Source organism: Podarcis vaucheri (assembly GCF_965113315.1).
Source record: "Podarcis vaucheri genome assembly, chromosome: 1".
Lineage (NCBI taxonomy): Eukaryota > Metazoa > Chordata > Lepidosauria > Squamata > Lacertidae > Podarcis > Podarcis vaucheri.
The window spans coordinates 64,510,001-64,522,393 of record NC_138759.1 but is presented as its reverse complement, the minus strand read 5'-3'; positions in this window follow the sequence as shown (position 1 = coordinate 64,522,393).

Below are 12,393 nucleotides of genomic sequence, written 5' to 3'. Positions count from 1 at the left end.
CAAAGTCCTCTGCAATCCCCAGAGAGAAATCTTTAACTCCATATATTTGACTTGGATGTATCTTATGCGCCAGATGTTCTTTCCCTTTTAACAGAGGAGTTAATATTTCCCCCTCAGCCACACACTTGAAAGGACAACTTGCAACACACACACACACACACTATTTTTTTTATACAAAACAAAGCCAACACCAACTTCAGTATGAAAAAAGGCAACTGAAATTAGACTTAGCAATAAAATAAAAATAAAGCAAGGACCTTGTTTCAGTAAAAGAGGCCATTTGTTTGTTTTCACATATTTAAAAGAGCATCCGAAGGGAGAGGTGAGATTTCTCTCCAACTACTGAAGATAGGAGAAGAAGCAATGGAAATAAAATATAGGAAGATAAAAGATATCTTAAGTGGTGTTAGGTACCATCCCCCAATCACAGCAGGCCCATAGCTGGACATTTTGGGTGGTATTCACCTAAGTTTTACTCAGAGTAGGTGCAATGAAATTAATGGTCCTAACTAAGTCATATCCATTAATTTCAGCGGCCCTTAGTAAAACTTAGTTAAATGCCATCCTTTGGGAGTGAGATAGTACAAAGGATAGTGTTATGAATTGGGGGAGGGGCAGACTCCCCATAATTCCTGGTTTTAGCAAAAGTTAGAAATAATCAAGGTTTGATTTAATTTTGCCAAACACAGAAACCTCTTGGATTTAGTTAAGCTAACAAGCCAAGCCACTTTGACAGAGCTAGCTGGATGGGCCATTAAAAAGGTAAAGATAAAGGACCCCTGACAGTTAAGTCCAGTCACAAATGACTCTGGGGTTGCGGCGTTCATCTCGCTTCACTGGCTGAGGGAGCTGACGTTTGTCTGCAGACAGTTTTTCCGGGTCATGTGGCCAGCATGACTAAGCTGCTTCTGGCGAAACCAGAGCAGTGCACAGAAACGTCGTTTACCTTCCTGCGGGAGCAGTAGTTATTTATCTACTTGCACTTTGACGTGCTTTCGAACTGCTAGGTTGGCAGGAGCTGGGACCAAACAATGGGAGCTCAGCCTGTCGCAGGGATTCGAACCGCCAACCTTCCGACCAGCAAGGGATGGGCCATTAGCAGGGGACAAAGGCAGATGTGGTGATGGCCCATCAAGGAAACCATCAGAGGGCAAGACTGCAAACCTAGAGGCTGTGGGGTCCCTTCTTTGCTGGGTGCGAGTGGGCAGAGGCAGAGGCAGAGGCCAGGTTTAGGGTTTCAATTTTGCATGACGTAGGCTGAAGGAAGGTCCTTGGAGTCTGTTAGCAGTGAAAAGAAGGAAGAACTGAATTCAATGTGAGCTGGGATCAACAGGCTGGAACAAAGAGACACAGAGGGTGGCTTTTTGCTGCCCCTTGAATCCAATGATCCCCTTAAGGGGAAAGCAAGATCCTTAGAGGATGTAAGTGCTCTGCAATCGCTCCATCTAGGTGCAGGTTGTATATACATGTAAATAAAACCATATATCATAAATACACCACAGTCTCTGCTGTGCCTCATTGTCCCAAAAGAGAACACAGACCCTGGTAAGCATGCTTGCAGCCCCTGGAATCTTGCACTGTCGTGTGTGCAGAACAGCTAGCACTTAAATCAATGCAGATAGTCCACTATGTTAAAGTTCTTTGATTGTAGTAAATACTACTAAAACAAAATTGTATTGGGTGCATATAAAAAATAAGTGCCTAGTGCTTGCCTTTTGCTACTCACATTCTTTTTCTTATATTTCCACAAGTTAAAGGACTTGAGACTTCATTTCACTTATCCCCCTGTGGGAAAGAATACAGAACAGAAGTGTGCCTGCCGGCCACGTTCTCAGTGTCAGCATTCCTACAAGCCACCCGCCGCCTTGTATTCAGCTGAAAGCATGGAAATGTCTGCAGTGCAATGTATAGCTTTATTTATATGTAGAAGCCTCTACATGACGGGGATCTCTGCATAATCAGGGTCCTAAGTATGGTGTCACTTGTAAATATATGTTGGCTATAGTGTTGACCGCAGCAAGCACATGCACACACAACTTTTAGGAATCAAGTGCCTTTTGTGAGCCCAGCCCTGCTTAGAAAACTTACCTGACACCATTTCAGATTGCCAGTCTCCTAACCTTTGGGCAGGCCATTTGTCAGACAAACTGGCTATCAGCTCATTGGCTATACTTCTTTTTTGTGCCAGCACAAGCTGGCTTTGTTCACAATGCAATCCTACTGAGAAACAAGTCCCAATGACCTCAATAGGACTCATGATAACCTCGGCAACAGGATCTCTTAGCTTCTTGTATTTTCCACACAAAAGGTAAATCTGTATGAAACTGCATTTTGATGCTGATGATTTTGTGCGAACACCACAGATCCCACAAGAAGCATTTGTCTGGCAGTCCTCCAACTTTAGGCTGGTGCTTGTGCACATAGATTGTACTGCGTAGAAGCAATCTCAAGTTAAACACTGTGAAGTTCCATTTATTTCACTGAAAGAGCTCACATCTACACCTTTGAAATCAATGGTACTTACAAGTATTTAACTTTGGCTGGATTGGCTCTATCCATTGTCTATGCCTGGAGCTTTAATTAGAAACTGGCTCTTTTGGTAAGCTAATGAATACACATTCAAGAGAGCATGATTCTTATGCTCAATTAATTCCCCTTAGAAACAAGACAATAGCTTCATGAATTAATTGGGCTCCTTAGAAAGTGGCAATTTCCATTCATCTGGGATTCTAAAAAAATAAGTCTAAATAATAATATACTCTACTACTAATTCTGGTTTACAGGTGGATGTGAAAGCATTCAAAATCTGCCTAGTGTTTTCCCCCCTGATCTGTGAAGCTGTTACTTAATTGATCTGTTATATTAAGAGCATTGATCCCTGCAATAGGGAAAAAAGAACATCAGCCATGATGCAGTAATTCTATCCAGAACCCCCAATGGGCTCAAAAGAGCATTAAGAAAGCTTGCAGCCCTTGTGAAACGGAATGTCTTAATATAAACTACCAAAAGACCAAGATTCTCACTTTCAGGGAAAAACCAAAGATTAGAAGCTGGGAACTCCAAGGCCATAAACTAGAACAAGTCTCAAACTATAAGTATTTAGGAATGGTGGTCCAGGCTTCAGGATCCAATAAACTACACATAAATTCCTTCGGAAGCTCCGGGGGAAAAACAGCAAATTGTATCCTCATTTTTTTTTTAGAACCCAGGGGGGCTTTTTTGTCCCTCGTGGCCCTAAAATTGTACGAGGCCAAAACATTGGCACAGCTCCTTTATGGATCCTTTCTGGACCCGCCATCATCTGCTTTCTCCCCCCTTGAAAGAGTGCAATCTAAACTCCTTAGAGCCCTCCTACTAGTCCCCAGATGCATATCAAACACATGGATCAGATTAGAAATGGGGATGATGAGAGTGGAGGCTCACATCAGCCTAATATCAATCTGTAAATGGTTGTCACTGAAACTGCTCCCTCGTGGTATATCCTTTGCGACCAGTTCCAATCAGGCTGGCAGACAGCAGTCCTAAACACTCTTCAGAAACTGGGTTTTGCCCCTCAAGCCCTTCTAAGTCTGGGCTTTGGCCAAGCAAAAGCTATGGTTAGGCAAAGAATTATAGACACCGAGAGACAACAGGACTGCTTAAGGTGCCCTGACTACAAAATTGTAGAAATTGAGAGCTATTTAGCTGCACTGGCAGCATATCTCTTTTTTCTTGTATCCAAAAATGCAAGAAGGGCTTTTACACTTGCCAGAAGCTTGGCTCTGCCCTCACCAAACTTGGAAGGATCCTTCAAAAAAGTCCCATATGACCAGAGAATTTGCGCCTGTCCATTGGGAGATATAGGAAGCCCCGAACACATATTTTTTAGATGTCCCTTTTACGATGAGGCACATAGAGAAACCATTGACCCCCTGCTGGTGAGGCTTGCTGACCTCCTGGTAAAGCAAAAAATCGATCTTCTCCTGTTAGGCAAAGATCACAAGATGACCCGGATGATCACCAGATTCTGCGCACAGATCTGTAGGGGCAGACAATCCCCTGATTCAATCTAGTTTGTTGAGAAAATTCCCAAACTCGGATCCATGGATGACTCTGGGTCATTTCTCTATGGCAGTCTATCTTAAAGTTTTTATGTGTTTATATGCCTGCTGCATTTTAAAACTTAAAATCCATTGTTGTATATTGTTTTAAATATTTGTTTTGCTTCTGGGATTGTAGTTCCATTTGTGTTTCACAAGTTGGTCTCTGACCGTAATAAATTATTGATTGATTGATTGAACATCAGCCATCAAAATGATTCTTCCTTTCATCTTGCTGTGAAATTTCTTGCTCTTGCCTTTTAATGGTTTCAGTAACACATGCACACGCTTCAAGGAATGGAATTCAGCTCAGTATTATAAACTTTTATGGCAGCGCCACATTCCCTGACAGGCAATATGTTGAGTGCTGTTGACTATAGGCAGTCATTTCTTTTCCTGACACCCTTTTTCTCTTTCTCTCTCACTGCTACACCCTCACTCTCTACTTGTCCTGCATGCTGCTGAGAGAGGAACAGATCACACTTGCCAGAATTCTGAACCGATTGCTTGCAGAAGGCTTTTGAAATTAGACTGAGAGCTGCCTAATATTAGGCTGATGGTCCCATAAGCTCTGCGGCTGTTGCCCACCTATGCTTTATGGAGTGTCTAGGTGTCAGGTAATTGTGAGATGTGCAGTCAGGCCTTAATCTGAGCTAGGGTTTGACAGTGATGAACTCTAGGACCTATTCTGCCCACAAGGGTCTAAGTCCTGGAATAGGTAAATTAATAATACTGTAAATGCAAGGATTCCTTTTAGCACCTGCAGAGTGCCTTTTCGTTACCATCTTAGGTTAGAGGGCTTTCAGGAGTCTTTGGTGTCAATGCCTTAATGGTAAACATGGTAAACTCTGCTTCCCCATATTTAATGCAAGTGATGTTTCATTTGGATGCTACAGAGAAGCAGCAAAAGCAAAAGTTAAGTGGTGCTCATATCAGTTTTTGCCTCTCCCTGCTATATTACGGTAAAAAGAACTTGTATTCAAAAGTCCCATTCATTTCCAGCCAAGTATGTATGTTTGCTCTAAAATATTTTTCAAAGTCTAATCCTATTATTTAAGGAGAGAGAGAGAGAGAGAATTGTCTTTCATTCATAATGACTTTAGGACAGATATACAGTTAAACAGAATGTATGTTCATCAAAGAGTCAGGATTATGCTCACCAATTTTCTAGTATTGTTTTTATAGATTGGTTCTATACTAGTTTTGTTCTGTGCACACAGGTTCCCATTAAAATATCATGTCTGTATATCTGTTTTTGGAGATTCCAGTCTCACCCCCACCTAATAGAATAGAACTTATGCTTCTTTCCTATCACCACAGGAAATCAATCACAGTCTTTTGGGATACAAGCTCTCTTTTCAAATGTTGAAACAAAAACACTGAAAGCAGCTGCTAAAGTCACTCTCGTGTACCCCCTTCTTCCATCAGCTCTGGTGAATGACAAGCTGTTGTCAACCAAAACAAAACCATTTATTCCTTAAGAGTCCTAACTTACTCATATATAATGTTGCACAAGCAGATGGGCATGCTGCTATGGAGGACAGGACAGATGAATTAGGTGCCATAAGAAGAGAATCTCATTGATGGAGCTCACATAGATTCCTCCTGCCTGACAGAAGCATCCTTTTAACAATACAGTGTTTGGGGGTTGATAATTATATCAGTGATATTAAATAGGCATCCTGAATTTGCTTAGGCATTTTGTGCTATGTTGCTAACTGGAATTGGGATGGGGAACATGTGAAATATAAAAATTAGAAATAGGTCAATGGAAAAGGGGCTTTTGGTGTGAGAACAATAAAAGGCTCCACAAGATTTATTACATAGGCTGTTTTAAAAAGAAAAACAGATACTTTCCCCCTTGCCTGTCTAAAGTGATGAAAGTAGCAAATATTTAGGTCTTCTCAAATCAGGGCAGAAGTACAAACAAAACAATGGAATCATTAATAAGAGATGCTCTAGTTTTATGAGAAGATACTACCCCAGGAAAGAAAAAAAAGAATAATTCTTCTCATCTTGTGGTAGAAGTATCCTGCTGACATAATGATAAAAAAGACTCCTTTGAAGAAACAAAAGTGTTTCAGGAAAAGAAAGTGCAGCTTCCACAGCTATTGGGAATTATGAATACTTAGCTTTATTTGCTAACTGAAAGAATTTATGCATAACAAACCAAAAGGTGTAAGTAGCTTCTGGGGGTCAAATGGGTTGAAAGCCTTTGACTCATCATTTGGGTACATTGAATTCTCTGGTGACCCTAGCAAAGTTTCAGCTGCTATTATGAAACAAATTCTTCTCTCATTCCCATTCTTCTAATTCTCCTGGGTGCTTTCAGAGTGCTGCTATTTTTGGGTGGGATTTAGTTGCATACTGGCAAATTCTGGTTGTGCAAATAAAATTGGTTGGAAGATCTTGTGCATCAGATCCAATTCCCCAAAACATATCAGACTTTTTGAGGTAAGAAAAGTGTTTGGGAAATGCACTAGAACGTGTGGCATAATGCTTGCTTTGATGCAATGTCATCTAACCTCCCCACAAACAAATCAGAATGAATGCTCATTAAATAGCCAGTGTTGTCTATTCAAATCAGGATGAATGCTCAATAAATAGGTCATCTTGCAACACCCCTAGTTAATAATGCTAAAGGAAAGGGCAACTAGAATCTAAAGAGGCCTTTTGCTAGTTCCATGAGGTGGTTTCCTCTGTTGCTACAGGAGCACAGATGGGCTGTACCTCGATTCGTGCATAGGGGCCATTGGTGTGAACTCTTGTCGCCATGTCAGCAATCTACACAGTTATGGCTGCTCAGTTCTTGCAGAAGCAGTGGGAGCTTTCTTGAGTCAACCCCAGCTCAAGTAGTAAGGACTGCTACATATGCCCTGCCCACATGGAGGTGTTGGTTCATACAAACAGGGCCTCCTTGTGAACCGAACCAACCTGGAAGCTTCAAGGAAGGATGAAATAAGCATTTGGGAGCATCAAAAATGCAAGCCTCCTCTTGTAGGTTAAGCACTTCTCCCACACAAGACACGACATGCTGGCAGTTGAGCTGGTAAGTGGTCGCTTTTAGGTTATATGTTAGTGACTAAGTTTTAATTTATATATTTTTTAACTGTTGCTATATCGGTATTGTCACTGTTATACCTACGGTGGTGCCTCGCTAGACGAAATTAATCCGTTCCACGAGCCTCTTCGCCTAGCGGTTTTTTCGTCTTGCAAAGCAACCCTATTAGCGGTTTAGCGGATTAGTGCTATTAGCGGTTTAGCGGCTATTAAAGGCTTAGCGGCTATTAAAGGCTTAGCGGCTATTAAAGGCTTAGCGGATTAGCGGCTAAAAGGCTATTAGCGGCTTAGTGGCTTAGAAAAAGGGGGGGGAAGCGAAAAAAGATCGGAACACTTGCAAGACGTTTTCGTCTTGCAAAGCAAGCCCATAGGGAAAATTGTCTTGCAAAGCAGCTCAAAAATGGAAAACCCTTTCGTCTAGCGGGTTTTCCATCTTGCGAGGCATTCGTCTTGCAGGGCACCACTGTAATGGCAAATTCAAATGTATCCCTACCATGTTTTATGACTTCCTTGATATTGCATATGGGTTGGAACTGGTCTGTGACTGAAATAATAAATTCATTTGTTGAGATATATTTATCAACAGGCTTTCAGCAACCCGAGCTTCACACAACTCATACCTCACTGTTGGAGCCAGTTGACTCGACTGGCTTCTGGCCCCTTCCAAGGCCAGATATACCCCAAGCCTGCCCCGCTTCCTGCGGGTCTTCCTTTGTTCCAATTGCTTGCTCCGCCTCCTGTTTCTTGGAGACTCAGGTGCAGCCCATTCCTCCTTCTCTGGAGTTGAATCCAACCCCCATCCTACCACCTGCATCCTGCTCCTTCATCTCTGTGCTGCTGTGGAAACTTACAGGTAGCAATCTAGAACGAGAAGGGCTTATTTCACTTTTGTTGTGTGAATGAATCAAGTTCCTGTTTTCCTCTGCCTCTTCCTCCCCCTCTGCAGATTCCTCTCTGCCAGCCATGTCTCTGACACCTCCCGACACGTGAATGCTTGTGATCTATCTGTAGCAGAGGTATCAGCTGTCCCAGACAATTGAGGGGCCTGCCCCCTTAAAAAACAAACAAACAAAAAAATCAGGGGCCCCCAAAGTGCCTCGGTCCCCAGGATCTGGCACCCTTGATCTGTAGTGTAGTGAAAGTCAGTCCCTTACAGTTCATTTATTCTCAGAAATGAGGGAAAGGAGACATAAACAAAACTTTCCTTTGCTTATGACCCCCTCTCACCAGCTGTTTGTGGACACACAGCCTCAAAGGCTGCCTATTTAGGTTAATTGAGACACATAATATCTCCGGTTAAAGAGCCTTCATGCCTGCGAATGTGTGTGTTGGGGTGTGTGTGAGGAAATCAGCTCAGAGCCCTGGCAAAAGACGAATGGGTTGATATTTGGCCCCATCAGCTATTTAACTTCTTTTCCTTAACTTTAACTTCTTTCTCTCTATGTCAGGCTTCCTCAACCTCGGCCCTCCAGATGTTTTTGGCCTACAACTCCCACGATCCCTAGCTAGCAGGACCAGTGGTCAGGGATGATGGGAATTGTAGTCTCAAAACATCTGGAGGGCCAAGGCTGAGGAAGCCTGCTCTACGTATAAAATCAGATAAATTATGTTTGAAATTAGCCATTAATTAGATCCTCTATGCAAAGTATGCGAGACTAGATATTCCTGAGTAGATAATATAGTGATGGAACAGATGTGTGTAGTGTTTGCACAACAGCAGCAGCAGCGACAACACGAATAGCGGTTCATGTTTCCCCCTCTGTGTAGGGTTGCCAAAAATAGTGATTTTTATCTTTTGGAGCTGTTTTCACTACTTTTTCCATTGCACTGCCATACATCCGTGTTTTCCCTGACGTTTTGCCAATTCGACATAATTCCCCCAATGTCATTTTTCACACCCGGAAACCAGGACATGTGTCAGGGATTGGACTCAAGAGGGCAAGATGGAGGAGGAATGGTGGAGATCACCCTGACGCTTCAGGAGAAGAGGGATGCAACATTAATTTGCAGCAGGGGTTTGAGAAAAGTCACAGCTCAGAGATAGACAAACAGAAGAGTTGGGACATGTTAGAAGACTGTGGCAGAGCAGCCAGCTGACACATTGTCACTGCAGAGTATTTCTGATTCTCCTTCTCCCAGAACTCTGCATTTGTTAAGAGTGCAGGAAGAAAGGAATCAGAGACATTTGACCATGATTGGCCACCGTAAGGGAAGATGCTGTTGCTAGGAAGGAGGGACGAGGAGCCCAGTTTGGGGCAACACCATTGTTAAGGCTTGCTGCGTTCTTTTGTCTCTTGCTATTATGATCGAATAAACTCATTAAAAAGGACTCTCCTTGTTTTCTCTGCTCTTGCTGCAACCGGAATAGCTTTCTGGAAGCCTTGACAACATGTCATGAATTTTCCTGACGTATGGCAAGTCTACCCTATGTGAATCTAGTTACAATTGGTCTCGCCCAGAACTGAGTTATCAAGAAAATCTAAAAACAGATAGTAAACACGGGATATTTGAAAGTCAGCCCCAATTGCTTGTGCGAGGGACAGCTAATCGTTTTTACTGTTAAATCCTGTTCATTGCACAACATGTTGGGGGTCTTACAAATCGTACATTCCTACTTCCCTATTGCTGCACCTGAGATATTCTCTTCCAATTGACTTGAGATATTGGTTATGCATTAACACAGTGATAAGGATTCCTTTTACGTGAAGGCACATTTACCAATAATTGTGGGGGGAAACCTCAGAAAGCATTAGCTTACTGGAAGGTAAAGAAATGGCACAGTTTTTATATTTGCTGAACTAAGTACAAGATTAGAACAAATGGCCCTTGAGGCGCAAGTATTTTACTAAAAGATGGAATATGTGAGGCATTGGAAATGAATACTATGAATAAATTCTATTGTTCAGTTCAAGCCGTAGCAACACACTCAGGAGATATATTTCCTTGTTTCAGAGCCAGAAGGTTCCCAGAAGACATTTTTATCCTTTAATTTTTCATCATTTTTCATTGTTTATTTTCCTCATTTCTTAGGCAGCTCATAACCAAAGACTGGGTGATGAATGACTACTTTTTAAATTAAAAAAACCATCAACAATGCAACATTGAAACAGCAACACCCCCAAACCTACAGTGTACATAAAGAAATAGTATATCTTTAATAACTTATAAACCTAACCCTTTAAAGGAGGTTAATGTTTAAACCCTGCCCCACAGTCCTGAGGCTGCTCAGGTTCCCCTGTGATTACTATTTGCATAATTTAAAAAATGCCCATTAACAGCAATCAGGCAATTCATGCTATATCTAGTTTGGCCCTAAAAGACATAGGTCAGTGAACTAAGTAACAGAATCTTCCTACTGATGCAATGTATTCTGATTTTCTTTTCCAACTGATACCCAATATTTTGTGGCTACTGAACATGCTTACTGCTTGCTGAAGGTTTTGGTTGTTGTTTAAAAAAGGAGGAAGATTTTTGTACTTCTGGATCCTCATGGTTTCTCCAAACATCATTTTGCCTCATTTCAGATTCATTTCTGCTGGCACTTACTATTTGAGTTTACTATTAAAAGGGAGTGATTTTGAATCACCAAAAGGCCACAAATATATGTTTACTCTTCTGTTGAAACAGAGATCCCTTCATTATAGCAGCCTAAGAATTCAGATTTGTTATTAAGATATTTAATCAATATTTCTGACAATACGGTTAGTTGTGCTGGGCTCAACGTGATATTCATTGTCCAAGAACAGAACTCTTTGCATGAGGGTTGTGAAGTTAATGTTCCCTCACAAATCCCAATTGGTATTTGGCCTGAAGACCTCCTTGGTGTAATGGAATGGCATTAGTACTGTCAGGCTTCTCTATAAGTTGTTAACTATACTTTCCTGCTTTAATATTAACAGTGGGGTGAGGTGGGGAATGCCTCCAGTGCAATAGTTCCTTCCAGACTGTTTTCTGCTAGACGAGTTGAAGAACTATGCACCCTGAGAAATTAAAATGTAACTGAGGCAGGCACTGCACCAAGGGAAAAAAACTAGCAAATCAAGTTAGATTTTGCCACGTGAAATTTATTCCTCAGAAAAATGTATTAAACTAAAAAAACAACCACCACCAGGTAGGTTGTATCTATATTTCATCATTCTGAACATTACGCAACTTACATTAAAAATAATGGCTTGTCATACATAAAACATTTGCTTTACAATTTTTCCTAAGCCATAATTGTTGCATTGTAATGTGAACTTGGTGGAATCACTTCAAATGCTGCAAAATTCATTTTCAGTGGCAATAACCATAGCTATCTATCTATCTATCATCTATCTATCTATCATCTAGCTAGCTAGCTAGCTAGCTAGCTAGCTATGTAAGCAGGTATAGATAAATCAAGTTCTCAATGAGTTGTTCAGCTCATTTCTTGGCCAAGCTCATTTCTTCAGGCAGCTACTTATGAATCAATCAATTAAAAAAAATCCTTTCACGTAGCAAAATGAAATCTCAGGAAAAAAGGCTTTGGCTTCTTAGTCATCTTCTGAACATCTACTTTTCTTCCGCTACTCCACACACTGAGAACTCAACCATGTGAGCCCCCACACCTAGAAATGCTCCAGCTCAGAAAAATATTTATTGCCTTAGTAAGAACCAGGCTTCAATTGGGCAGAAGCAAAACATTTGGGCTAAGATCCAATTCCTCCATGGGTAGAAGGAAGGGCAGAGAGTGTCTGTGTGTGAATGGCTGAGGGTTGCCAAGCAAGAGGCATTTTACAAGGAAGTAGGTGGGGTGAGATGGAGGAAGGCGATAGGCTGACCAACTGATTCCTCCTCCTCCTCTTCCCCTTAATCCCTCTCACTGCTCTTAATTGTGCAACCACAGAGTCAAGAACTCACAGACCATGTGAGCATGACCTCTACTACACACATGTTCTGCTAACCACATAGTCCTTGCAAGCCGCAATGTTGCAAGCGGAGGGCTGAAGCATGTTACATAACATGTTTTTCTTGAGGGACAGTCCCTGTTTTCTGGTTCTTCCAAATCATATTAATTGGTTAAACCTTCTCTTTTTTAAGGGTTCAGCTCCCTCCCCTGGCGGGGCGGGGGGGGGATAGATGAAATCGGTTTGCAAGTTTATGCATGCAAAATCCACACAAAATCCCAGCACACCTTTTCCTTTCCAGATCCCAGAACCACCCATCCAGATTGTAAAATGTTGCTGAACACAGTTATCCTATAGTAAGTACAACCAGATTGACTGTGCAATGA